Source organism: Parasteatoda tepidariorum, chromosome 2 (genome assembly GCF_982258835.1).
Source record: "Parasteatoda tepidariorum strain Cologne lab strain chromosome 2, Ptep-v5.0, whole genome shotgun sequence".
Classification (NCBI taxonomy): Eukaryota; Metazoa; Arthropoda; class Arachnida; order Araneae; family Theridiidae; genus Parasteatoda; species Parasteatoda tepidariorum.
Window position 1 is genome coordinate 125,646,967 of NC_141756.1, and position 24,117 is coordinate 125,671,083.

A 24,117-nucleotide genomic window follows, 5' to 3' on the forward strand; every position below is an offset into this window, starting at 1 on the left:
CATGAAAAAGTTTTAATAACTAACTAACTGAACGCTAACAGGCAATTATGAGACTCTATCTCAGCAATTATTAACATTTTCCAATTTATTGTTCTTCATGAAATTAAGTGCTTTGGGCAGCTTAGATTGCTTATAAAACTGTTCTATTTTATTTTAATTATTTTATTTATATTTTAGTTACTTTTATATTTTTTATATATTTTTAATAAGCACTTAAATTGTTTTTTTAATATTTATTTCAAGTATTTGAATTTCAGAACAATATAAAAATCAATTTTTTAAAATACATTAATTTTTTCATTTAAAATTTACAAATTATAAATCTTTAAAAAAAATTTGTTCAGATTTTTCTGGCACAGAGACAGAATGTTATTATTTATCATAACAATTTATGAAAATCAAATAAAAAAAATAGAGACCGGTGATGTGTCCAATGTTTCGTTCACCCTGACATCTGTTTGGTACAGTGATTGATCTTTCCATCTTTATGTCTTTGTTTGAGTATAGGCAAGCAAAGGAGAGGATACAAGCATCTATATTCATTTTCTACGAAGTACTTCGATTGGTTTAAATAAATTATCAAACTGAGCATGCGCGTTATTAAAATTCTGCCAAGCAAAAATGCTAAAAGCGCCATTCTAGTAAACCTGACAAAATGATTAAGCGATAACGATAAAAACGATGATGTAATCGACCAATCAAATGCCTCTATTTATTAAAAAAGCGGTCAGCCAAGCAACAGCCAATTTCAAAAGAATAAAACAGCCTTCGCATATAAGTAAGCTACAAGCTGAAAATATTTCTTCCCCACAAGTATTCTAAATAAAACCAAACTTCAGCTCAATATAAGGGAGCTTAATTATATATATATGTATTTATATACAGGTGATTATCAAAATAATGGAAACACTTGTGAATAAAAGGGTCATTTAAGAATTCGCTTCAAAAGCATTAAAATATAATCTTAGCTTTCAGTTTATTTTAAATATAAAATGTACATATATTAGGTGGTATAAGAGAGCTTTAGCAGAGTTGTCTACGTTTTGATTTTTTGTCAGAAGCGTAAAATGTATACCTCACAGATTTTCAGAGAGGCCAAACTGTAGGAGCCCGACTAGTTGGAGCAACAGTGACCGAAACATCCCAGCTTTTAGGCCTTTCTAGAGGTGCGGTGTCTAAAGTCCTGACAGCATACACATAGCGTGGAAAAACAAGCTCAGCAAAGCAAAATAGTGGACGGAAAGAGAAACTGAGTGAAAGAGACCGACGGGTATTGAAGCGGATTGTAATGTCCAGAAAGAAAACAATTGCAGCCAAAGTGACCGCAGAGATCAATCAGCATCTGGATTTTCCAGTGTCAACAATTACAGTTAGTAGATACCTTCATAAAGAGAACATTTATGGCAGAACAGAATTCTCAAGCCTTCAAAACCTAGGGTGTTTCCATTATTTTGATAACCACCTGTATATATGTATATGCTTATTGATATATTTTATTATAAATCAAGTAGTGACAGGGCCATTTCCAAAGGCCCTGCATGCATGTCTTACTACTATTTATGAAAATACAATTGAAATATTACATGGATTTACGTTACAATTGTCGTAAATTGATTTGAAATGATTCAAAATTTTAAGTATAAATGCTTGTAGAAAAGGAAACTTTTTACTTTTCAAAAGGAAGGTTCTGTAACATTCTGCTACCAGTTCGACACGTCACTGCAATTTTGCCACTGGGAAAATGTTTATTGGTCATTTTTAGGGGTTACCTCTATTGACTTCAAAATGTTAAAATATACATGATTTTTGCCCAGCGTTTTTAATTTTAGCTATTTTCATTTTCTTGGTGCGGAAAAGCCACTGGTTTTGGTATCGTGAAATCAGAATCAATGAATAACATTTAGTGTTTATAAGAATAATCCCTACTGATATAATTATGAGTAAAAATACATTTACCAATTATGATGATGGAACTATTTAAATGAAAGAAAAATTATGATATTGTTTAAGTTCGGCTTTATTTTTATCAGATACAAATTAGTTAGCTTTAAAAGATGGGAAGAGGTTTGTTTGTTTGAGGTGCTTACTTTTTTCTAAAAAGACATAACTATGTAATAACTTTAAAGTTTCATAATTTGTTATAAAATTATTTTAAGTGTCAAGCATTACTTTACTGTAAGTTTGAGTAATATTTGACACTTTTAGTCAATAAATACTAATACAAATACTCCACTTTACTATTAGAGTTAATTTTAACAGTCTCAAATATAAAGTGTGGAACCTAAGCCAATATCTTCAATAAGTTGAAAAAGTTTTTTATTATGTTCTTTAGAAAATCAGTTGTGTTACTTTTCTAGTTGTAACTTTTATATTCAATTTAAGTATAGGAGAAATACAAAATAATCTCAATCTGAACTGTAACTTAAAAAGAAAATTGTAAGACTCTTTCTGTTGTTTTTTTTTATAACACTTTATGTAATTTATGAATGAAATACCAAGAAAAACGTTCACCTAATTTCATCATATGTTTTTTTTTTTTTGTTTTTTTTTTTTTAATATTTTAGTAACAATGAATTATCTTTATTGAAAAGTATATTTTTTCTTAATTATTCACATCATTCATTACCAAGAGTGATATCTTCATAATGATAAAATTTTTGTCTCATGGTTTTAAATTTTTGAGATTAACTAAAAAGAAATAAATTACTATTATATTTTTACTGTTCATTGGATTTATCCCTTTGTTGCTTGGTGAAATTTGTTTGTTTCAAGGGCATCACCAAGGATCTTTTCTAGTAAATGCTTCTATGGTTTTACATATATTAGTGCCAAAAACATTTCTTTAGATATATTTATTATTTTTTTAAAACTTTTTTCTATATTTAAGAAAATACCAAACTATCTTCTAGGAAAAAATAGTTTAGTTTATGATAGTATTAAATATTTTTATGATTTGATTTTTTACAAATATTGATATATTTATCTTAATATCGGAAGATTTTGCAAAGCTTGTATTTAATTTTATTTTAAATTATTTGGTGATTCATATTGTAAATTTTTTCTAGTACATTAATGGTGGAAGCTTGGAACAGCTTTTTCAGAACAAGCATATTCAATTGTCATGGGAGACAAGAATTAAACTGCCATTAGATATAGCTCATGGCATATGTTACTTGCATTCATGTGGTGTTTTTCGCAGAGATCTTACTTCAAAGGTATGAAACATCTGTTATGATTTGACCTCATCTTTCTTTTCATTCTGTGTTTATTGTTGTGTTGCTGGCATCAGATTTGTTTGATTAGTATTTTATTTTATTTACTTGTATTTTAGTGTGTGCACTGGTAAGAAATTACCAGCTATTAAAACTATTTTTACATCTCATAATTATGGAGAACTGTATGTGTATTGTAAGGATAATAACTGAAATTTTTTTTTTAGAGTTTATCTTTTTTTCTATAATTTTACCTACTGGTTATGAGAACATGTTGGCTGTAAAATTATTAAATTATAATCAGTTATTTTTTAAGTGTTATAAATTAAACAAAATAAAAATTTTAAATTTACCTAAAATAGTTTTTTAGTTTAACTTTGAACCATGTTTTCTTTCCCTCCCCCCTTTTTCCCCCTTAAAGTTTTTTTAAAAAATTAATTAGACCTAAAATGCTTAAACAATATTTTTTTAGTAGATTTGAATTTTTAATACTTGTAAATCTTAATTGAACTACTATGACATTTAACTCTTTGACACACAATTTTTATTAAACATATTTTTTATTATTTAATATTAATTTAGGTCAAAATGAGTGAAAAATATTATATTTAGCACTTTAATAATTTATGGTTATGATATACAGCTATGTCTTTTCTTGTGTTAAAGATTAAATCTTCCAAACACTGCTCACTTCCAAACAATAATTTTTCAAATTTGCACTTAATTGCAGTTATATATATTTAAAAGGAAGTTATTTATCATTGAAATTTCTTTAATTTACAAAATCAATAATTGATCAATTTTAATGTGATTAAAAAGAAATAACTACTTTCTTTGGATTTTATATTTTAGTGTAAATATAATTGTGATAATCTTCTAACAATTTGTTTTCGTAACTATTACTGATTTTCATAATTTAAAAATACCAAAATATATGTGTTTGTAATTAGAGGGTTTGTAATTAGAATATATATATGAAAGGGACACTGGCATCCCACTTGCATCAAAGTGTCTAAGATGAATTGAGATTAAACTGTTCCCAGCACAAGTTCAGTTTAGCTAAAAGGTTTCAGGCTAAGGCAAAACTTTTCTTTCACTAAAGTTCTCTTTTTCTGAAAGTTAAGGAATTATACCAAATTATACATATATTATAAAGAATTATACATTATATATATATATTATAAAGAATTATACATTATATATATATATATATATATATTATAAAGAATTATACATTATTTCTTTCATTGCAAATTATGGCTTTAATTTGACATATCGTTGTGCATGCAACTTTAACACAAATTTTTTTACTTCAAACATTTGAAATCTTTTATCTTCATAAGTTACTATAATGTTCTAATTTGCTGCGCATTTGCAATATATGAGACATAAAAATGTGTTATTATTTTTATTTTAATATACATTTCATTTATAAAGAAAATTTGAAAGTTTTAACTTTTATTATTATTGTATATGATTTGTAAGTAGTGATACTTTGTTCTACAGAATGTCCTCATCAAACTGAATGAAGATGAGATGACCGCAGTTGTTGGGGATTTTGGCTTAGCAGAGAAAATACCAGATTCAAGTTAAACTGTAACTGCCCACGAGCCTGTATATATTTGAATATTTATAGAACATTATTTTAATATATTTTCTGTATTAATCTGTTAACTGGGTGAGAAACAAAATAGCCAAACTTCATTAAGACTTCAGCAATAGATTATTCTTTTGAAAAAATTGAATTCTTGTGTCCACCTTTTATTTGGTTAGTCCATCTTAATTTAAACAGCTTCCTTAAACTTTCAAAAAACTTAACTTTTTAAAGTTTACTTTTAATTAGTTTAAGATAAATCAGATTAGTTGTAACTGTCCTTCTTAATGCTGAAAAACTTGTAACCATTTTGATGAAGGTACCCAGCTAATGGATAAATATCTCAATCAATTCAAAACTCCTGTTTGAATTTCTGGTTTCTTATATATGATGTTAGCACTTTTTAATTGGTAGATAACACTGATGGAAGTATCAACAGATGGCGATAATTTTGGTTTTTTTTTATTAAAGCATATTTTATCTGTAACTTAATTACAGTACCAGTTTATTCTTAATATATGCTATATTAAAATAATTTGTTTATATGACTGAAAAACATAAAACATTGGTTTATATGTTTGTTTTTTTTTCTGTACTTTGACTTTTTCTTCTTTTTTTTTCATGTAATCTCTAAATATTTGCCTTGGATTTCAGAAACTCTTAAGGCTTCCTAAACTCTAAAATACAATTTTTACCCCTTCAATTTGTTTTCTTCTTAATTGTCTATGTGTGTGGAAAGAATTGTATATATTTGTGTACTCAAATTATTAAGTAATGGTATGATTATTTTAAACTTATTTCTATATTTTTTTTACATCGATAACATTAAATGTCACCTTAACAATGGCTATTGCATTGTCAAAATTAGTGTTCTTATGAAATATTAAATTTAAGTTATTTGATTTTCCGAAGTAAATATATCAATTTACTTTGGAAATTGATGTATTACAATTATGAATTGACCAAAGTAAATATATCAATTTACTTCGGTACCTTGAAAAAAAATGTTTTATTGTAATATTAAAATTTAAAAATATGAAGGAAGGATAGTCATTTTAGAAGGCCTCTTTTATCCTGTAGTGTGCTTGGTGATCATGAATGCTATATTTATCCTAGTGGTAGTAAACTAAAGCAGAAATTTTAAAACAAATAAATTTTTTGTTCAATGTTAATTCAAACTTATGAGCTTTTGTGTATCAGACTTTTCATACATTAATTTAAATCATTTGCATGTAGTGGTGAACAATTTTATTTTAAATTTAGTTAATTAAAATATTAATACTTTGCATTTGCTATCATTAAAAATATTTTCTGTAACTAAGAAAATTCTGTAGTTGTTAAAGGGTTTGTGACACAAACTTCTATGTTGTGCAATAACTGTTGCAGCATAACCATGAAGTGTCTATAAAGGAAAAAAGATCTGATTTTTCTCTTTTTTTAAAATTTGGAATTTTTTTGTAGAATTTATTTAATTACATTCAAAATTAGCATGTCTCAAAAATATATAGCATTTTTAAAAGCACTTGAATAATTCAATATAAGCTTAATATGTATATATTTTTTTAATAAAAGTGTAAATATCTTTTTAACAAAGTCTAAATTATATATGCTAGTATTTAAACTTCTTTTGTCCTTATTTTGAGACTTTTTCTGTTGAATTATAAATTTAACTGCTTTTTATAACTAGGCTTAATTGTTTTTTCTAAAATATTATGATGTTATTTGTTCACTTAAATATTAAGAGGTTATTAAGGTATTAAGACATTATTTGTTTATTTTAGGGATCATAGTCAACTTTTACTAATTGTTGGTTCATCTTATTGGATGACACCTGAGTGTTAAAAGGAAAAGTGGTATAATGAAAAGGTAAATATTTTTTAAGGTTCAATGCATCATGGGCAGTGGTACTTGACCTTAAAAAAATATTGATGTAGGACATACCGAGCAGTGATACTCAACATGACCAAGTATATATTTTAGCCGTTTATTGCAGTAACATATATACATTCTGTTGCTGGGTAAAAACTAACAAGATTAAACTGCAATTATAAAGTTAAAAAAAATATTTATTTTAAAATCTTGAAGCAATCACAAAAGAAGTACTTAACAAAATACCTGATATTATAAATTGAACATCGCCCACTGGTAATTTGACTGAAGGAACAAAATAATGTATTACAAGTATTAATTCTGTAATGAATTACATTTATTGTATCTTCTAACAGCCAATTGACAAGCAATACAATTAAACAAGGAGCTTCATAAAAAAATCCCTATTGAAATAGCATTTTTACACAGATATTTAATTTGAATAGATATTGAATAGACACATAATAAAGCGAGTCTCATTTATACAAATCAGTTTAAGACTTTTTTTTTTTTGCTTTAAAATGTTCAGTTTTTTTTATTTATGCTGAAATCCCTTTTTGAAATTAATTAAAAAGCATTTTAACTATCTTTGATGCCTGTTACTATTAAAAATTATGAATAAACAGAATAAATGTTCATTTAATATAAAATCATAACTGTAAAGTATTACAGTTTTTTTCTATTTTGATGTCCATAAAAATTCCTAAAATTAACTATGTGTATAGTTCATTATGCAACAATTATCATGAAATTTGTATTATTTTGTAAAATCTACTGGATTTTTTTCTATCCATGTTGGGAGCTATGTTTTTATGTTGACTTTTAAATTTGTGTCCCATTCATTTTGTCCAGAAACAGCCTTTCACTGAAAGAAGGTGGGAAAAACTTTTATGAAAAGAAAAAAACTGAGAAACTGGAGGAAATGAATAATTAAAATAACTATTTTCAATTTATTTATTTTAGTTTTGTACAGAATTTTAAAATACATGAATCATTTAGATTTAGTCGCATACTAAACAACTTTCAATGAACAAAAATAAGTATGTTATTTGTAATTGTGAATAAATTTTGTTATTTGCAGTAGTACGCAATCTTTAGTATGTGATTTGTTAATTGAAAAGCATTAAAAAACTGATTACGATATTTTAACAGTTTATGGCATAAACTGTTTAAATATGATAATAACTGCCTTTTTAAAAATTATAAAAATTTATATTTCATTTCTAACATGTAAGTAAAATATTAAAGCTCTACAATAATTTTATTTTCTTTAGAAATGCATTAAATTTATTTTTATTCCTAAGTGTTTCTTTTTTATTATAATGATGTATTAAACAGCTTGGAAATTAATACTATTATTTGAACTTCATTGCAATTAAAAATTGTTTTTTCCACTTCAGTTGAAAGAAGCATAATTTATTTCTTACTGAATCTAGAAACTTGAAACAACAATATTTCTTCTATATATATGTATGTTAATTTTAAATTATTTTAAGCTCTATTAAGTTATACTTATTTAAAACTAGTATAAAATTTAAATTAATTTATGATTCATTAAATTTTTTTTTAAAAATTACATTAAAAAAATAAATGTTTAAATTTTATTTTTCTTTTAGGTTTGGTAAAATTCCAAACAAAATTTTTGAACAATACAAGATGTCTTGCCATGAAGAACAACAAAATCTTATTGCAGGTAACATTTAAATTGTTTTCTAGTTGCACATTTTATGTGTATATGTTTTTATTTCTTGGTTGTTTTATCATAGTAGTTGTTTATGAATGTATTTATTTCTTAATGCCTCATACTATAAACGTGTGAAAGTTATATTAAAAATTTATGGAGCAGCTAACTTTTGATTTTGCAATGAGTGATAACAAAACTCAATCTCAGAAACAAACTTTTCAAATTAAGTTTTATGTTAGAATTAAATCTCTAATGATTTTTTTTATTGAGGCTATTCAATGATTGTGCTATGAGAGTTGAATTATAGTCTATCATAAACAAATGCTTCATAGTGGCTATATTCTGTTTTGTAACATTTTTGTCTAAAGCACTAATACCACAAAACATAATTGTTTATATTTAATTTCATAATAATACTTGAGTGCAATTTTCTAATTTTCCATTGCATGAAATTTTTGAATTATTCTTTGATACTTTTGTTTTGCTGTATTTCAAGCAATGCGAATACTCTTCATCTTTTTATGGTGGTTTATATAATCAAGAAAGAAAAAGAGTTTTTTTTAAAATCAGAAACTTAGTTATTTTATAATGATCATGTAAAGTCTCTGAAAGCTATTTTGCATTTTATTAATGTATATAGTGCTTAAAAATATTCTTTTAGTGCTTAAAAAGTACTTAAAAGGTGCTTATTTTTTGTTGAAAGATTTGACTATGCACCCTGTTATATATTTCATGCAACGAAAAAAAAAAATTCTTATTTTATGTTGCATAAAATATTTGAACAATTCTTTCATACTTTTATATTGCTATATCAGGGTGGCTACCCTCCTGGAAAGCCTGGAATTATCAGGGAATTTTTTTGTACTAGAGAAAATCAGGGAAATTTGGATAAAAGCCTAGAAAGATCAGGGAATTTTGAAGAAAAGCAGGAATTTTTTTTCTTAATTCAAATTATTTTACCATCCGTTTAACCCCGTTTTTTTAGATGGACACTTATTGCCAAACAGTTGAAATATCATCAGCTTAGCAATACCTTACTTGCATCAAAATTTGCTTCATTATAACCCTGTTAAACTAGAATACCACATTAAACTCCCATGGTAGCTAAATGAGTGAATAAACCTTTGACCTCTTTGGAGAAGATGGGACTGTATAGTTCAGAATGGGCAAAGATTGTGGGGGAAGAGGTTAGGATATTTGCTTCTGATAATAAAAGTGGATTTTTTCCCCTTTTAGTCTGTGGGCTGAATCCATTTATTGTTCTAGTTTGTTTCAATGCTATTGGGATAGTTTTTTTTCTTCTTTTTTTTGACAAAATTTTTTACTTTTAGCGTAATAAAATTCTCCAAAAATTACTTGGTTATACAACAAAGGTTGGTTATAATAACAAAAGATTTTATATAGCACTAGCTTTTGTGCACTCAGCCAATGAAATCAGTGGATTATTTCTCGGCAAAGCCGATCAATCACACATTTTCTTGCAATCACTAACAGCAATGTTTGACAATGAATCGTTTCAATTGTTGCATTTCTTCTAATTTTCTCAATTTCATTTTAGCCTCCTATTTCATATTTTAATTATAGAAAGGTTCTTTTAAGTACCAACTACAGTAGATAACCATTTATCCGGTATCCAGAAAACCTGGGAAATGAGAAAATTGGGAAGAATTTTGCTTAGTTTTCGCGCTATTTTGAAGTAATATGGTAAATATTCTATTTTTGCTTCAAAATACGAAATGTGTAGTAATTAAAATGTTAAACGTTTGTAAGTGTTGTTTGCAATCTAGAGATATTTTTGAAACTGTTTCTCCTTTTACCTTAAAAAGCTGGCAAAGACTGAAAAATGTATAAGAAATATGTTAAATGATGTATTAAAGTAAGATCTCAAAAGTTTTTATTCATGTGCAGGCCCCACACTAAACACTCCAAATTACTAGCCAATAAATTATCCAAACATTTATTAAAGGTTCAAATATAAAAAGTGTTAATCAAAGGAAAGAGTTCTATTGCATGATATCGCGTAATGCAGCAACAGACATGTGATCTGAATTTTTTTCCCTTTGCTTTTTTGTTGCTTAAATTATCTGGACTTAATATAATTCTAATTGTTATATGACATATCCATAAAAAATTACTGTAATCGAATAAAATAAACAAGATTTATTAAAAAAAAATCATATTGATGTAATTTTCATGATCAATGGGAATATATATTTTTCTTAACTATGGAAAAATTGTTCGCGAAAACTCTATTTCTTTCGCTGAATTTACAATTTTATCGCATTCGGCGAATATTCTGCATGGGCTCTATGTGTGTCTTTCTTGGAAGAAGGAAAACAAAACTTTGTTTTTTTTTTCTGTACTGTACAAGGGCAGGTTTCTAGTTGTAAAAACAATTGACTAATTTAAACTAAAAAACTATGTGGTTAGATTGGAATTCTTTAAATATTTTTATTTCAACTAAGAAGGCAAAATGAATAAGATTTAAAGAATTTTATCGAGTTTTCTTATAGAGTGCGCAAGAAGAAATTTGACAATTCTGCATTTACTACATTCATTTTTGTATTCTGACTATCTCTTAGAATAATGCTAATTCCTAACAAACTACATTATTTATTCATTGGTACTTTAGGTATTGGTTTACTTTACTTTAGGTATACTTTAGATATTGGTTTAAATAAAATAGGATCAATGAATTTTATAAAGAGCTCTGTTTAAATAATATAAAGTACAAAATAGCTTTATATTGAAATATAAATATAGTGTCTCTTAAAAAAGTTCATACACTAATGACTTTCAATGAAATAGGACTTTGTATATTAATTAAAATGAATATTTCAGAATGGATATATCAATAAAAAATATACTCTATTCTTGGCAAAACTGCATAGAATATTTTAAAAACAAAGCAAAAGTGTATTTTTAAGAAAGTCGTCGTACACTTTAAAAAAAACTCTGCTTATTGGTAAATATTCTAATTTTTAGTATAATTAGAATATTTACCAATTAAATTTACCAGTAGCAATTTTAATGTAAAACAAAGTTTCCAATAACCAAATTTTTGGCTGATAATTGTAAATTGTATTTTAAAATATTTAAATAAACAGGTTAATTCATTATGCCATCAATTAATGACTAATTACCTTATCCCTGTGATATGCATCAACATACAAAGACACCACCATGCTTAACTGTTCCAACTATTTTGGATAAAGTTCCTCATTTTTTCTGCTTCATAATGCACATCAAAACCCAATGTATTAAGTTTGTTTCCATTAACCGATTAAACATTATTACTACATTAGGGATCTATTTATCATTGATTTCGCAAAGTAAAGCCTCATCGAAAATGACATTTAAGCAGAATATTTTTATTAAATTTTGCAGAAATTTTTACAACTTTCAAATTGGAATTTATGAATTTTTTCGCAAATTTTATAATTTTAATCTCAGATCACGCTGATATGAAGCATTTTACCTCATGTTGCATAATGGAATGGGACAAAATAGACAAATTTAGCAATATTCATTACTGAATTACCTCTTATGATGACAAATAATCATCTTTCAAATGTTGTCTGTTGTATAATTATGACTACGAGCCACTTATAAATGATAGAAGATAATATTATGGAGTTAGCCAGCAAAAATCTATATATATATTTCTCTTACACGGCACCCAAAAAAAAGTCTCATTACAACTCCACGAATGGCAACGTTAGAAAATCGACTAATGATTGCTGCTAAAAATGCCACATGGCAACTGTCACATGAGGTGGCTCAACATATAGCGCTTTTAAAAACGGAAACAATAACCAGAGTGAGCATTATCAGGTTGTTCAATTCAGATTCATGCCCTAAAAACATGATAATATTTAATTTAAACTCAATTAGGAATTAATTAGGCTGGCCTTCTCCATGACTACAAATAAGTCACAAGGTCAGAGTTTTGATAAAATCAGTATAGTATTGACTGAACAAGTTTTTAGTCATGGACAACTTTATGTTGGCCTGTCAAGAGTTAAGTCATTTGACAGCCTTTCAGTAATTGTTCCAAGATGCCAAATCTATAATTGTGTTTTCAAAGAAATTCTAAATGCTTAGTGTTAATTTCTTAGAGCTTTGCAGAAAAAAAATGTTTTTTGGAAAAAATTTAATTGAAACTTCTATTGGCAGTAGGCAAGGGGAACTGCCAAAATCAAAACTCCCCGATTAGAAATGCAGCATGGCGACCTCCACATGGTACTTCTCGGGTAATGCTAACAGCTATGCATTTTAATTTATTGTATGTAAAACATCCTTATTTTGTTCTAAAATGTTATGTACTTTATCACAAATGTTAATTAATATAGAAATTGATTTCAATAATGCTGATCACCAAAAAATATTTCATTTGGCGATAAAACAAATTTTTGTGTTCTTGAAAATGAAAGACTTTTTGAGGGTTATTATCTCACAAGGAAAAGTTAGGGTTTAAAGTTTATATTTTTAAATAATGAATTTTTTTCTAAAATTTTCAGAATTTCTAGCATTAACTAATATATTATACACATTTAGTTGAATTTAGGTGAGTAACTGCAATATTTGATAATTTATTTTGCTAATATGTTTCTCATTTAGCTAATATTATGATTTTATCACCATGTACAATCTAAATAGCTAATATACTTTTTTAAAAGCCAATAAGAACATTGATAGAATTCTTCTACATAAGTATAATACTATGTCTTTGGTGATAAAATACTATGTCTTTGATGATAATATACTATGTCTTTGTGCTAGAACATTGTGTTCATTGGTGAGCGAGTGCAGCTAGCCATGGTTCACGGCGTGAACCACGTAGGATTGCGTAGCAATTCTCGGGGGTTAGCGAGCAGGGGGCAGAGCCTCCTAGTTAAAATATAATTTTGCTAATAAAAGTTTGATACTGAATTGCAAATAAATAAATAAATAAAAATTATGTGAAAATAATTAAATAAAAAAAATTAAAGTAATAGACACTAATTTTAATTCTGAAATCCGAAAGCATTTAAGTGTACAATGATTGTAAAGTAAAATTTTTGTTATTTTTTTATTGATTTCTTAAAAATAAACTTTTGCTTTGTTTTTAAAATATTCTATGAAGTTTTGCCAAGAATAGATTATACATCTTATTATTAAATACTCATTCTGAAATATTCATTTTAATTAATGAAAAGAGCCCTATTTCAATAAAAGTCATAAGTGTGCAAACACTTTTGGAAGCCACTGTAAAAATAAAAAATTTTGGGATATAATTGTTTAGAATCCTTTTCTTTTGCTTAATGAAAATATATGAAACAATACTTATTCAAGGTTTTTTTTTTTTTTTTTTTGGTCACTCTTTATTTCACATTTGGTACACTTTGTGAAAAAACTACTTAATGTATCATATTAAAACATTTTTTATTCTCTAAAAACAATGTATTCTACTAGTTAAAGATATTTCCTCCACATCTGTCTTAATTTTTTAAAAATTTATCCAAACATTAAAAATAAAAGAACTATATCTTACTAAGTTACAAATTATAAGAAACAATATCTTACATAAATAAAATAGTAACCGGACATGATTGTCTTGCAGATCACCTTCACCGTATTCGGATCTTCTCAAGCCCTTACTGCCCCCTCTGTAACTCTAATATCCCTATCCACACCACATCCGCCTCTGTGCAGTCGTTAGGGGCGACTCCGAGACTGGACTTTATTGGAAGGCCAGAGAACTTATGAGGCATTAACTTCGGTCAATTTATTGTTGTGTCATCTTTACTTTTGTTCCTGTTCATTTATTTTTATTTTTGTCTTGCCATTGGAAATATTAAAAAAAAAATGAATGAAAAAAAAATATTTCATATTATGGAGACTTTTCTTGTACCTATCCTACACTTTATGAGAATAAAACTTGACGACCTGGAAATTTTAATATGTTTACATGGAAAAACCTGAAAAAAATTAGGGAAATTTGAAACTGGATTTAAGTGACCACCCTGCTCAGTGTTGGTTGATGTAAATATAATTGTATTTAATGTAAATTTTTGTCATGTAGAGGTTTGTTTGATTTTAATTGAATCCATTCTATGATATTTTCCTGATTTTAAACTGTGTCTTATTGTTATTATTATTGTTTATTTAACCTTATTTTTCATCTTCTCTAATTATAATTTTCTATTTACAATACCAGTTTGCTTTTTACATTTATATAACTATTCTGCTTTAGATATTTTAATAATATTTATAGCATTTCCCTGAAAATGCTTATACGTCATGAATTTTGCAGAAAATTTCCTAAATTGTAAAGGCATTTTTTACAATAAAAAAATTTTGAATGATAAAAATATTTTATTTAAGATTTATTGCAGTGTTATATTATTATTAGTTTTAAATCTAAAAGATTTTAATAAAATTTACTGGGGTTTATTAGTTTTTTATTTACTTTTTCAAGTATTTTTCTGAAAAATCTTCTCTGAGCTCTTAAGCTTTTCAACTTATTGTAAAAATTTTGGGAATGTATTATTTAATATTTGGCCTTGGTTTTACAGACTACTGTAGTGTTGCTACAGCTTACTTGTTATGCAACCTGTTCTCTCTTTTTTATAATATCTGATTTCTTCTTTTTATAGTCTCTAATTTTAGATTGATTTTTTTTTCTATTTTTCTATTTCATGTTTTTGAATGTTTGCATTTTTTTAAGTCCAGGGGGGAATTAATAATTTTAAGTGAAAAAATTGAAAGTTGTATAGATTGCGAATGGTATTCATTGGTAAAAGACTATTATCAAGGAAAAATAAACAGAATAATAAACAAAAAAAAATCAAGAAAAATAAACAAATGACTTTGAACAGACAGAGAGTAAATAAAAACTATTAAAATCTTTTTTGAAAGAATTCATTTAATTGAAAAGTAGGCTTACAAAGATTTATCTGCAGCTAATTGTGTATTAAATTTTTTGTCATTTTTTACAAAAGTGTGTTTTTTATAAATCTTATTTTTATATGCTGATTGTATATTATGATTATAAATTGTATTCATTTCATGTTAATTGTGCTTCTAACATAGGGAACGTATTGTAAATAGAGAATAATTTTTTATAAATTTTTAGATGGTAATACAAATTTTTCGGGAAAGTGGGCTGCAACATAAAAAGCTTTAATCTTTTTATGTTATTTTATTATCTAAATCTTCTTCTTAATTTATTATTCAAAACTAAACGTTTTCTCACACTTAATTATTCACTCATAATTTTATTCACACATATAAATTTTATTCTTTTCATGTTCATTGTGCTTCTAACATAAGGAAAATATTGTAAATATAGAATAATTTTTTATAAATTTGCCTGGAACTTTAATACATATATATATATATTATTGCCATTCATAAATTTCATGTTTGAAATACTTATTGATTTTAATTTTATAGCTTGTGGTCTTTGAAGGTGAAAAATAAATTTCTATGTGGTTCTTTGATTATTTTTCTGGCATTTGCCCGGAATTTTTATATTTAATATTTTTGCTTTTCTTAAATTTTTGCTTCAATTATTTATTGATTTTAATTTACAGCTGGTATTTTCTACAGATGAAGAAATTGTAGTATGATCTATTGACCGGAAGTTCTCTTTGCCTTTATAATTTCTTTCTAGCATTTGCCTGGAACTTTTATATTTCATACTTTTCTGCCTATTATAAATTCCATGGTTAAGGTATTAGTTGATTTCAATTTATAGCTTGTGGTCTTGAGATAAAGATGAAATTGCAATATAGTCTTTGGATATACAGTTTTCCTAGTTTCTTGTAAAAAAATTCTGGCATCTGCCTGAATTTATTAATTTTTTTTTCTTCCTTAAATTATATTTCCTTGTGCTTGAATTTGCAAATTGCACTTGTATTTTTCTGACTTTCATTAATGGTGACATTTCCATAATTCAGTTATTCCTTAATCTTAATTTAATTAAAATGATCTTAATTCAAAGAATCATAATATGATTAACCAGCTGTTTTCCTTGCTACTGAAAGTTTTCTTTTGAACCTGTAGTTTTTGAGTTGCTATTTTGAAACTAATGTATTTCAGTTTGTAATGCAGGATTGTCACAATGCATTTGGATTTGCAGCTATCTTAATTTACTGGTACATGTGTGGTTCACTCTAAGTATCTATTCTTTGTTTTTTTTTGTGCTATAATCCATGAGATATTTTACTAAGAACTTAATCTAGCTTTCTTGATCTCTTCTTTCAAATTTAACCTACAGACTTGGTTTTAATATTTTCTTGGTTTTATTCTTAGTTTTCTTTTCCTGGAGTATTTTCTCTAATTCTTGCGTAGAAACATTTCTTCATTTAGTACTTTTACTATACTATATCTAAAAGTACTAAGTAGTACTTTTTTTTGTTATTTCATTTTATTTATTATTGGTTGCTCACACAGCTATTACCTTTTCAGTTTATAAAAATATATGCCTTTTAAGTTCATAAATATATATATACTAATACGTATGTATATATTTTTCCATCTTTCAGCTTTCTCTTGGGTTTAGTTAATGCGCATAATCACATTTTTATTTCAGATTAGTTTAAATGTTTCATGTGGTATCATTCCTTGGAATAAGTGTATGAAGTATCATTTAGTCATATATGTATATGGCTAAATAACTAACTCCGTTGAAGTTGATAATAGTAAATTGTGCAACTCCTTGAAGTTGGTGATATTTAGTCATTAGTCAATGAAAAGAAGGCCAGAATGTTCTGATATTGAAAACTTTGAAGGGTATACCTTTTATTTTCTGTTGATTTGAAGAAGAAAAACAACTTTGTGAAAACTTACAAATATTAGATTTCTGACTTTAATATTTTCTTGCTGTAGGATTATTATTATGAACTATTTTCTTTTGGATAAAGTTATAATTTTACAGCTTTGCTTTTCTTATTAATCGTTCGTTTAAGTAACTATATTTAAATTTCCGTTCACAATTTTTTTTTTCTAATACAGTTTATCTTGAAATTTAATTTCATAATATGTGAGTTGTTAAGCATAAAGTTTTTTTCCAGATTATTTTTAATGCTCTAAGCATGAAAGTACTGTTTTCCACAGAATTATCATTCCTAAATGATTTATTATATGCTAAATATTCGTTTCCATTAGAAAAGGTAACATCAAAAACTTTACATAAACCAATTTCGTGCTTAGAAATTGGTTTAGTTTCTTGTTATATAAGGTTTCTTTACAATATGAATCCAATTATTAAATTATTCTCTCCTTGCAAACTTGTAATTTTGCATCAACTTGCACTTTTTTTCTTGCTCTTTAAATATTTCTTCTTACAATTGTATTTCTACAATTGTAAGTAATTGTATTGTAATTCTTACAATTGTATTTCAGCTTGCTCTTTGACTTAGTTAAAACACACAAGCTTATTTCAAATTACTTTAAATGTTTTGGGTCTTAGAGCACTTTTTCCTTATAATAAGTGTGTGAAGTATCATTCTTTGAGTCATCAAAAAAGATATGGCTAAATAACTGACTCCATTGAAGTTGATGTTAATAAAACTATGCAACTCTTTGGAGTCAGTGATATTTGGCAAAGAGTTAATGACGCAGAAGCAAGAGAGTTCTTATGATGAAAATTGATTTAATTGACTTTGCCCAGGTATGACTTTTTTTTCCTGTTAATATGAAGCAATCCAACATATTTGGTCAATATTAAAGATATTGAGATTTCTTACTGTAAGATTTCTTTTTAATATTCTTAACACTGTTCCTAAATAAAGTTTCAATAATGTTTTTCTAAACTTTTTATGCTTGCCTTTTTTTATACAAAAAATTATTTTTTTTGGACAATACAGTTTATTAAAAGTAAAGATAATAGATTGCAGATTGGAAATCATAATGAACAGATTCTTTTCTAAAATTGATTATTTGACAGAAGCAGAGTTTTCTAGAATATTGCCTTAAAGGACTATAAAAGCATAATTTTTATTTGAAAACTATGAAAAGTTTTAATAGAAAAACAGTTTTAATACAGTTTTTTTAAAGTTTAACATTCAATTAATTGAAATCAATAGCTCTCCAAATGAATCTATAATAAACTTTTATTTTACGTTTGATTAATTTTTGAACTACTAAAATAGTACGTAACTTTGCGAATTTGTTTTGAAAAAATTTAATAAAGGGAAAAATACAAAAATAACTTCTCGTTTACTAAAAAACTAAAATAATAAATGTTTGTTTTTGCATGATATATGTTTAGTACGTTTAGCCCCGGTAAATTCTATAACATCACTCTAAAACAAAATAGAGATCAAGCAATTTTTTAAAAATGCCCTCATTTTATGGGTTTGTTTCAAAAAATTAAATTAATTAATCATCAAGCAATTTTTCTCTCAAAAAATATATTTCCCTGCTCTATCTTCTGGAAATTCTTTAAAATCACGGAAAAATCAATACACTCAATTACGTTTAAAAAAAAACTCGACACATTCTTTAATTTTTTAAACGATATGCTAAAAACTGACTATTTTGCTTTTTTTAAAATGTTTTTACAGTATTTAAAATTATTTTATCTAAATCCTCTTTGATAAATCGCAAAACTGTTTAATTAATCTGTTACTTTACTCCCCAGAAGCAGAAAGTGCCTAAAACTGTGACGTACGTCGCAGAACAAACGAAATCCTGCAGAACAATTTGTATCTTGAATAGAATTCTCTTTAGCTTTGACCACTTGTTGTTTTCCTGGAGTGATGTTGCTTTAAAAGAGGAACATTTGACACCCTGCACAAATTTCAGCACATTTATCAGTATTCTCCCTCTCCCGTATCTTTGCCATTCTGAGGAGGAAATTAAAGAATAAGCTTTTGGCTATAACATTTTTATAAAATGGGTGTATCAGTGTTTAGCAGACAGCAGGAGAAATCGATCACCTATTTTATCGAGAAAGCTTCTAAATCAAGCCGTTAAAGAATTAAATTCCGAGATTTCCAATTTCATAAAGTTTATGACTTTTATATTTTCCATTCCCATTTCAAAAGCAATTTGAGAATCGTGGGGATCCACGATTGACAGAATTGTTTCTGAAAGACCAAATGCTTTCGATGGAGATGAAGAAGTTGTTGGAACAACAGCCAGCGAATGTTTGTGTTTGCAAATGGTGCACCATTTGGGCACTTGTCCCTTCGAAAGATTTTTAAGGCAGCCCTTATTTTAATGTTCGGATCTTCATATCATAGGTATTTTATTTATAATTTATCATCATCATCTTCGTCATTAACAAAAGTTGTACTTCAAAAGTGATTGAAAAAGTAACAAATCAAGAATGTTTGCCTTGGTTTAAAAAATAATGCAGTGTATCTGTGTATAATCCTGTATTTTAATAAGTGAAAATATAGTATTTTAACGTAAAGTTGACTTTTTTTCGCAATGAAATGCATGCAGAACATTTGTATAAATTAATAAGTCCTGTTGCAGAACATTTGAAACTATTCTGCTTATGGGCTTTACTCTATATAGTTATAAATTAAAATTTTTATCACGCCTAAATAAAAAATGAAACTGCCGTTTTTTATTTTTACATAGATTAACTGATGATGATTTTTGAGATCACGACGGGAAATAAGAAATTTCTATTTGTCTTTACATAAATTGAATTTCTAACAATTTATAATATTTAATCTGCCATAATTACTAAGAATGATTTGGACCGGCATTTCATGAACACTTAACTGATAACTAAAGTCGTTGCTTAACCGCTTCCCTTATTATCCCGAGTTAACTCGGGTACGTATATATTGCAAATTATTTAACATCCCGAGAAAACTCGGGCTTAGCAGAATTTGTCGTTTTGTTTTATCACGTTTTTACTCGGTCGGAAGCGAAAAACTTAACCTGCTGTTTGCCAAGTTTTATTTGTATGTTGAACTGCACACGTGTTTTGTGCGATTGTAGGGGAGAGTGGGGTCAATTGTAACAGGGTACGATTGTAACAGAGCAAAAATTTCGAGTGTCGGGTTCTAGATTTGGTTCCTAGGTGGTGGACAAGGTGTATTTAACAAATCTACATGTACACCCCTGATGGCAACCATTTTTATGTACTTTTGAAAGAGTTACATCACAAAAGATATTTTCACGTCACGCAAGTATTTTTTTTGGTATTAGAATATTTTATTGTAACAAAGTAATTTTGTTTAAACAAATAAAAATTAGTAACCGAATATGTAAGTGGACACCTTAATTAACATTTCAATAAAAAAAAAGATTAGTTTTGCTAATTAACTAGCATTGTTTTTAACAAATGAAGCTGAAATGGCGTCTTGGGGACAATTGTAACAATAAGTAAAGGGACGATTGCAACAGCTGAAAATAAATAATCTTATGTTTACAAACCATTACTTAACTCTTTAAGAACCACCAATAGTTTCCTATAGCATTTATATTATGTTGCATGTGCATTATTTTATTTGTCACCTTTCACAGCATAAATTAAAATTTTTAACCCCTTAAAGTTAAAAGTTTAACCCTTTAGGTCTCTGCTCATTATTATTTTTACTCCTAAAATATCACTACTATTTTGATCAATAAAAAATATATCACAACTATGATAATATGTATAATTAACTATGTTTTAGTTGAATTTATGAACTGTTACAATTGACCCCGTAAGTGGGGACAATTGTAACAAGTGCACGACTGTCAAAAATTGTTAATAACTAATATAATAATATTTAAAATCAGGTATTTAATTTTTTTTCTAGTAGAGGATAGTCTACTTTACTCGTCTGTCAATTAATACTAATAATATATTGGATTTTTTGTTAGTTAAAAATAGTTAAGTAAAAAATGTTACAATTGACACCATTCTCCCCTATAAACGATGGTTGCTGAATTTACATAGCCAATAAAAGTAAAAACGAAATGATGTATTCCTTCACTGACGTTTGAAAAGTAACACTTTGTGTTGTGTAAGAACTATCATACAAAGACTAATATTTAACTTTTTTCATTTGCCCGAAATAACTCGGAATAGTAAACTGATTTTAAATGAAATGTTTCTTACACATGAAAAAATTCAAATAACAATTTAAAACTTGTGCAATATCTTTTGTTTTAGTTCATCGTATTTATTAATAAAATAAAAAAAAATATGTTCATTTTTTGCATTTTTTTCTTTTTCAAAATAATTGGTATGGGAAGTAGTTAAAAGATGGGGGCTATATCTATTTTAGTTGTTCCCAATTAACGCAATCAATGGATATTTAATCTGCTCATATCACATTTGCCGATGACCGATGTTTTCGCTAACTGTTTGGCAAACTCATCCAAGATTTGCAGTCAGCGCTTTCTTTGTCATCCTCAGATGAGGAGAGAAACGGAGAAGTTCTGCAACTAGGAGTAATGTTTGTTTGGGAGGTTTAAAAAGATCTGATTCCGCTTTCTATGCGTGAGCTGGTAATCCTACCTCTTCAAAAACAATGATTAGAATAAAGATCTTCATGATTAAAAAAATATAAATCTCAAAATTACGAAAAAAAAATTAGAATTTAACACCTCCTCATATTTAAACTTTATTGATTTCAGTAAAGCCTTTGATTCAGTTAAGAGAGAGAAATTATGGGAAATTTTATCACTTTATAATATACCATCGAAATATATTAACATAATCAAAGATATGTATTATAACAGCAAAGCATGTATAGAAGTAAATGGAGAATTAACTGAATTCTTTTTGGTAAAAACTGGCGTGAGACAGGGATGTATTTTATCAGGATTTTTATTTATGATGGTGATAGACTGGATTATGCAAACAGCTTGAAAGATGAAAAAAGAGGAATAAGGTGGAATTTCACAACTACTTTAGAAGACCTTGATTTTGCTGATGACATCGTACTTTTTTCATCCAAGTATACAGACCTTCTGCTTAAAACAGACAAATTCAACAAATATTCAAATAGTGTAGGTTTATTCATAAACAAGAAGAAAACTAAAGTAATGAGAATAAATCAAAAGAAAAATGACAAAATTAAAATCGAAAATCACGAAATAGATGACATAGAGTCGTTTAGCTATTTAGGTTCCATTGTAGATTTAAAAAAAAAGGTGGAAGTAGCGAAGATATTAGACAGAGAATGATCAAAGCAAGAACATGTTTTAAGGGATTACATAAATTTTGGAGAGAGTCAAATATTGAAATAAAGACAAAAATAGTTGTTTACAAAGCTATTGTTAGTGCAGTACTATTATATGGCGCAGAAACCTGGAAACAGACTAAGATCGAAATACAAAAATTAGAAACCTTTCAAAACAAATGTTTAAGATTCATTTTTAAAATTTTCTGGCCTTAAAAAGTATCAAGTCAAAATCTATTAAAGAAAGCTAAAATAAAAACAATAGAAGATGAAATTAAAAAACAAAGAGGGAGCTGGCTCGGACATATCTTTAGAATGCCCAAAGAAAAAATTACATCTGTTGAGGTTACATGGGCCCCTGATGGTAAAAGAACAAGAGGAAGACCCAGACTTACCATCCAGCGCATGTTTTTGGGCGAATTAAAAGAATGTAGAATATCTGGCTGAGAGGAAGCAAGATCTAATTCTAGAGACAGGAGGCGTTGGAGGGATATGCTAGAGGCCTTAAGTGCCCAAAGGCACGTAGAGGATAAGTAAGTAAGTATAAAAAAAAAAGAGAAGAAAATAGTAGAAAGTGAAAGTTAAATGAAAATTATTGCAATCTCAAGTGAAATGTGTTCTTGTTCCTGTTTATTTTATCTGGTTTCAAATCGACATTGCCATTTTGAAATGGAAAATAAAGTTATTTAATTGACAAATTATAATTCTGATGGTCAGATAAATTCTTTTCCTCCCTAAGCAGTATTCAAAGTTTAAGCATTAAAAATTTCACAAATGCATACCTTAAACATTTTTAAAAATAATGCATGAAGAAGTTTCCAAAATGTTAATTACCACAATTACTTTGATTATCCTATATGATTTTGATTAAAAACAACTAGATAAATTTTGCTCAACACTATTCCCTTCTCAAAATGTTATGGAAACAAATTATCCCAATTTTAAAAATATGTTGTTTTTTTCTAATTAAAGTAGTTTTTATTACTGATAATAAAATTTTATAGAATTTTTTTATGAATTTTTTGAATTAAAAATATTTTTTCGTTATTTTAATTGTTTAAGCTTTATTTTGAGATTAATTCTTTCTATTGGAATAAACATTACCTTTGTTTATATAAATTATGGTTGTTGAATAAATGATATTTTAAATGGTTTATTTCAAATAAAAAAGAATCAATATGTTACGGATGAAATGTTTCAGTTCCGCTCTACATAATATCGTTATCCTATAAGAAAAGAATAAAACAATGAATTTAAATGAAGATTAATTATTCAACCCTATCGTGTTATTTCCCTGATTTTTGAATTAACAGTTTTCTTTTTTTAAGTATACCTGTAATATATACCATTTTTTTGTCAATGAAAGCAAAGGATGTGAAAGAAAAGAAAACATTGAAATTAAAAATGAAATAAAGGTGAGTAAGGAAAGAACAAATAAGGCTTAAATTTCACATTAGAAACAAATATTTTTAAAAAAATGAGGAAACGTTAGATCTTAAATAATAGCACACAGAAGAGAGTTTTGTACTGCCTGATACTTTGAAAGATTACCCTACCTCTACCGAGGTGGGACACCATCGTACACCGCCACAATGAACTTTCTTTCGCCCCACCCTGACAAAAGCATTACAG

The 24,117-nt window shown here is 27.0% G+C and overlaps 1 long non-coding RNA gene across 4 annotated transcripts; it reads left to right on the top strand.

The window, feature by feature from the left end:
* Positions 1-827: 827 nt before the first annotated feature.
* On the top strand, positions 828-14,628 carry LOC147816178 (uncharacterized). 4 transcript variants are annotated; one of them, XR_015431855.1, is made up of 6 exons: positions 828-885; positions 3,066-3,215; positions 4,719-4,826; positions 6,588-6,672; positions 8,292-8,368; positions 13,962-14,628. It is a non-coding gene; the product is annotated as an uncharacterized LOC147816178 (long non-coding RNA). The 4 variants fall into 4 exon arrangements; XR_015431857.1 differs by lacking the exon at positions 828-885 and adding an exon at positions 9,918-10,063 and having other exon boundaries at positions 2,664-3,215; positions 13,962-14,599; XR_015431854.1 differs by lacking the exon at positions 828-885 and having other exon boundaries at positions 2,660-3,215.
* Positions 14,629-24,117: the final 9,489 nt, after the last annotated feature.